This window comes from Triticum dicoccoides, chromosome 2B, assembly GCF_002162155.2.
Source record: "Triticum dicoccoides isolate Atlit2015 ecotype Zavitan chromosome 2B, WEW_v2.0, whole genome shotgun sequence".
Classification (NCBI taxonomy): Eukaryota; Viridiplantae; Streptophyta; class Magnoliopsida; order Poales; family Poaceae; genus Triticum; species Triticum dicoccoides.
The window spans coordinates 455,791,072-455,797,166 of NC_041383.1; the positions used below are offsets into that span (position 1 = coordinate 455,791,072).

A 6,095-nucleotide genomic window follows, 5' to 3' on the forward strand; every position below is an offset into this window, starting at 1 on the left:
GACGGAATCATTGAAGGTGCCTGTCGGCCATGTGACCTTGGGCATCTTGCTCACCATGGCACCGCCGCACTCGGCGTGCTCGTCGTTCACCACCTTGGGCTTCACATTGAAGATCTTCAGCCATAAGCCGAAGTGGGGCGAAATACGGAGAAAGGCCTCACACACGACGATAAACGTCGAGATGTTAAGGAAAGAATTATGGGACATATCATGAAAATCAATCCCGTAATAATACATGATGCCGCGAACAAATGGGTGAAGGGGAAATCCGAGCCCGCAGACGAAATGAGGAAGAAACACAACCCTCTCGTGAGGCTCCGGATTAGGGACGATCTGTCCCGCCGTCGGAAGACGGTGGCCGATTTTCTTGGCCAGGTACCCGGCCTCTCAAAGCCTTTTGATATCCTTCTCCTGGATGGTAGAGGCCATCCATTTGCCTCCTGCTCCGGATCCGGACATCTTCGGAGAACCTCTTTTTGGTGGAGAAGATGAGCGCTTGGGCGCTAGGGCTCGAGCGAAGGGGAATGGACGAGCGGAAGGAAAAGGTGTGGGTAAAGAAGAAGAGGCCTTATCTCTTTATAGAGGCCATAAAACTTTTGCATCTCCCTACTCGCCTGATGGAACCTGCTCGTTCCCCACTCGCCACGATTGATGGTGCGGTTGGGCTACCCGCACCCGTATTGATGAAAGTCTTGTGATAAGGTCAATATGAGATATTAGTTGGGTTGTACTATGGAAGGAGATGTACCTCACAACAAAGTGTTTCCGGAAGAAGAAGAAAACGTGTTCCGGCAAGAATCACTGAACGTGAATGTGTCTGTACCACTGCAAGTCACTGCATAAAAAAAGTTTCGATCGGAATGCCTCAACACGGACATCACAAATGTGTGCGACACGCCTGTGATATGTCCCAAGTGCAACAACCGCCGACGTACGGTACCAATTTTATCAGTCCATGCCCTATACCCTCTGTTATGACCAGCAAATACTTTCGTCTTTCCGATTTATAGATCCCACACATATCTTTAGATCATCTATTTTATATTAATATAATATAAGTTGTATATCTTAAAAATTATAACATTATAAAACATAACATTTGAAGTTTTTAATGATGTATTTTCTATGATATATAACTCATATTAGATGAGTCAAATTGCCGATCTAAGGATACATGTGGACCTTACAAATCGAAAAAAGGGTGAGCGTTTCCCGGGCAAAAAAGAAGCATGGCTTAGATGGATTGGATCTTGGTGGTGGAGCCAATCAGACTCAAATCTAAACTTGATATTGGTGTTCTCATTTTTTAAATTTGTTTCAATCTTTTCGACAATATTTATTCAGTGGGAGGAGACGTTCTCGTCGACTATGAGACATCTGTGACGATGTCATCAATCTAAAAATGTTGTGTGCGTGGATGTGTGCGTTTATAGTGATGACTGTATGTGTGTATATGAGCATATGCGACTACACTATGTTCCCCCCAAAAATGAGAAATTGGTGAGTGATTGTGAATTTAAATTACAATATACTTACATTGCAATTCGTTTTAAACTGTTCTTTCGGCAAGAACTAGTCGAAACCACCGGACGATTGCGAACGGCGATGCAAACCAGGCAGAGCGGTGAGCCGTCCGTCCGAGGTCTGTTCTGTTTCTGTTCTAAATAGTGGACCCCGACCCCGCGAAACAGGCCAAAAAGAGTGTCGATTCTCCCTCACATACACCTGGCTTCTCGACCCCCTACGCTGCCACGCAGAGCATCCAGACGTCCTCGCCCGGCGCGCGTTCCCCCCCTCCCGTTCCGGTAGCCACCGCCGACGAATCCAGAGACAGTAGTAGCTGTAGAGTAGCAGCAAGAGCACTCTACAACTCCGTGCCACCAGAAAAAGGCTCACCAACCAGACTAGACAGAAGAGGCATCGACGGTTCCACCTTCCGCCCGGCCGCCTGCCTGCTGATTTAGCTCCTCCACCAGAAAGGCGCCCCAAAAGTCAGAAATAGTTTCGGCCCACGGTGGCCGAGCGGCAAAAGGCGAGGAGTTAAGGAGAGGTGTGGTGAGCCGTGGCCGTCAGGCCGCGAGGCCGTCAATGGCCCAGTATATATACGCCACCACCGCCCGCTGCTGCTGCAGCTCCGCACGCGCCCACCCCGCGATCCCGCTCCAGGCTCCCGCACCAGCCCCGTCGCCGTCTCGATCGCCGCTCCGGTGGAGGTCGGCCATGGGCGCGAGCGATCGCCTGGCGGTGGCCGCCGCCAAGCCGCGTCACGCGGCGCCGTGCGCGGCGACCGTGCTGGGCGAGCCGCTGCCGGCGTCCGACGACCACGGCCTCGTCCACCCCAGCCCCCACTTCGCCGCCCAGGCCCTTGTCTCCTCTCCGCAGCAGGTCTCCCTTTTTTCTCCACTTCCCATTTCGATTATGTTGATTCAGCCCCAGACGGGTGTCGTACGTTTTGTCCTTCCGTTTCGAGGCGCGTAGCATGCGGGCTAGTTGTGTGATCCATCGCTACCCACTCACGGGATCAGATAAGGCAGATAGGGACTGACTGGACATAAGTAGACAAGTACTGAAGTTGTTAGGGTTGGTGAATTGGGAGCGCGGGTTAATTCCCATTTTCCTAGGGTCAGTGAATTTACTACCGAGTACTGACCGCCGAGTTGAACATTCCCTGATTGTGTTGATTTCTGGTGGATATGATGACTGATGACTGATCTTGTTGTTTTTCTCAATGACTGGCAACCAGTACCTGGAGATGTATCAGCGGTCGATTGACGATCCTGCCGGGTTCTGGTCAGAGATCGCTGAAACATTCTACTGGAAGCAGAAGTGGAGCCCTGAGGAAGTCTGTACTGAGAACCTTGATGTCACAAAGGGGCCGATCAAGATCGAAGTAAGCACGTGGCTAAGCGTGTTTGATTTCGGTGCTAGCTTGTTTATGATGGGAGGACAGAGTGTCGATGAACGTTGTTGGTGTTTTGGCAGTGGTTTAAAGGGGGCAAAACTAACATATGCCACAATGCCGTGGACCGCTACGTGGAAGCTGGGGACGGTGCGAAGATTGCGATGTATTGGGAGGGGAATGAGCCTGATCAAGATGGAAAGCTCACATACTCAGAGCTCTTGGATAAGGTTTGCCAGGTAAATATGCTGTTATAGTGAAACAATTGCACGTAACATGTCCTGATGTATGCAGACATGGTTTAATTGTTTTGGCATGCTTTGTTGCAGCTGGCCAATTATTTGAAGAGTGTCGGGGTTGAAAAAGGTGAGGCTGTGGTGATCTACTTGCCGATGCTGATGGAGCTGCCTATTGCAATGCTTGCATGCGCTCGCATTGGTGCTGTCCACTCTGTAAGTTCTACCCCAGTTTGCACTTCCAGTTATTCTGATTTACCCTATACATGTTAACCATTTTATGATGCTGAATTATTATCCAGGTCGTGTTTGCTGGCTTCTCCGCTGATGCAATAGCCCAGAGGATCATTGACTGCAAGCCTAAGGTTGTGATTACATGCAATGCTGTGAAAAGGGGGCTGAAACTCATCGCCCTCAAAGATATAGTAGATGCGTCTCTGGTTGAAAGTGCAAAAAATGATGTCACAGTAGGTATGATCCATAATACGACTTCGATGAGCACTAGCTATTTTAAGCTTTCCAGGCAGTCTAACTTGCTACCTTCCTGTTATTTTTGTATATATGTCCACACTGTACGTACAAATGTTTATCGTCATACCACATTTGTATCCAAAAATTGCAACGGTGTACATAGGTGCAATTTGAATTCCATCTTTTTGAAAAATCCAAAAAGATCTCGTACATGTGCAATGTTAAATGTAGTGTATACCTGCAAATTTTGGTACAAAAATATGTCCATTTCTTTCCTACAACAAAAACACACAATTGTCTACATTATACTCCCTCTGTTCCTACATATATGACGTTTTGGCAGTTTGAACCGCCAAAACGTCATATATTTAGGGAACGGAGGGAGTACTTCCTGTTTTAGACCCTAAAACTTTCTGCGGCACACAAAGAGTCATTTATTTTGCCCGACATCCCACATTATACATTTGCAATCAAATAATTGGATTTCCCTTTTCAAAACTCAGAAGTGTGACTGAAAAATAAAATGAAATTACCAGATGTGCGCGTGCCCAGGTGCAGAGCGAAAACAATGACCTGTATCCCTCAGATACTTTGGTGTTGGCCACGTTTTCACATCTTTCCGGCTTAGCCTCTTAGGGTATATTAAGACATTAAGTCTTGCTGTTCTTCATTGATGCCTTATCGATGTCCGAACTCTAAAGTGTCAGTATATTCTTGATCATGGATGTTAGTTCTTCTGGGAAAAATTGTATTCAATGATCATATGCACAGAATTGGTTTAGAGGAATCTAATCCAAAGTCTGAAGTTTTCTCATGTTCAGTGTTTCTTTTGCTGAGCAGGCATTTGTTTGACATATGAAAATCATTTGGCCATGAAGAAAGAGGACACACAATGGATAGCTGGAAGAGATGTTTGGTGGGAGGTATATCCAAATTAAACAAGTTCAACAATTTATATGCATCACATTTGTTAAGCACACAACATTCCGGAAACTTCTTTATCAATCGGGAGATCACCTTTCAACCTTTTCGTTTTGTGTCGTATATTACAATTACGCGAGTTATTTCTCAACACGAGATGATGTGCCCCCAGGATGTTGTGCCCAATTTCCCAACTAGATGTGATGTGGAATGGGTTGATGCAGAGGATCCATTGTTTCTTCTATACACTAGTGGCAGCACAGGAAAACCAAAGGTACCCTTAACCCCGTAGACTATCGTATACCCTTGGATATAAAATAAAGATACTGTGAAGTGTGCAGGGTGTACTGCATACAACGGGGGGCTATATGGTATATGCCGCAACAACATTTAAACATGCATTTGATTACAAGCCAACAGACATATACTGGTAAGGTGTAAATGTTTTGGGTTCTTCAGGGGGCATAAATTTGGTTTCAGTTTTATGGAAGCTGTGTTTTCTTACTGTAGTTTCCCTGTTTCACTTACATCAGGTGTACTGCAGACTGTGGCTGGATTACTGGACATAGTTATGTGACTTATGGTCCTCTCCTGAATGGAGCAACAGTTCTCGTTTATGAAGGGGTAATTTGAGAGGAAAACTAGTTCATATGTTATATAGTCATGATCTAAGGGTCACCCTTTGCTTTTGAGGCTTGTTTAGATTGGTCTGTGCTTGTAACTTATTTCTTGAATGCAACTTGTAGGCTCCAAACTACCCTGATCCTGGTCGGTGTTGGGACATTGTTGACAAATACGGAGTGACAATATTTTATACTGCACCAACACTTATCCGTTCGCTCATGCGTGATGGTTCCGTGGTATGCTGTTTTTTTTTTCTTGTGTGCTCATTTGAACATTTAGGCTCGTCGTCAGTTAAGTGGTGCACTGAGGCAGCACTTCTTTTCCTCACAAATTTTTTTTTGATCTACCGGGAAGCTTTTTCTACCATATAGTATTCTTTTATATTGCAAAATAATGGCGCAACAACATATGCTCCAGAGCGAAATCTCTAATAATGTCTGCACGTTTATGAAAATTTAAAATTTAATTAGTTAATTTTGTCCCACATATATCTTTTGTATATACCGAAGGGGAGCCTTGGCGCAGTGGTAAAGCTGCTGCCTTGTGACCATGAGGTCACGGGTTCAAGTCCTGGAAACAGCCTCTTGCAGAAATGTAGGGAAAGGCTGCGTACAATAGACCCAAAGTGGTCGGACCCTTCCCCAGACCCTGCGCAAGCGGGAGCTACATGCACTGGGGCTGCCCTTTTTTTTATATCTTTTGTATATACCCTTTTGTTTTTATGATATATTTTGCAGTATGTTGATCGGTACTCACGTAAGTCTCTCCGAGTTTTAGGAAGTGTGGGTGAGCCAATTAATCCAACTGCATGGAGGTTTGTGGTTATCTATTTAGTCTCAAAATTGCAACGCGTTTAAAAGGTCTTACATGCACTATTGTTCACGTCAGGTGGTTCTATAATGTTGTCGGTGACTCGAGATGCCCCATATCAGACACCTGGTGGC

At 45.8% G+C, this 6,095-nt stretch overlaps 1 pseudogene; it reads left to right on the top strand.

Annotated features, from left to right (window-relative positions):
- The first annotated feature begins 1,733 nt into the window (after window positions 1–1,733).
- LOC119364173 overlaps window positions 1,734–6,095 on the top strand; it is a 6,491-nt pseudogene continuing 2,129 nt past the window's right edge.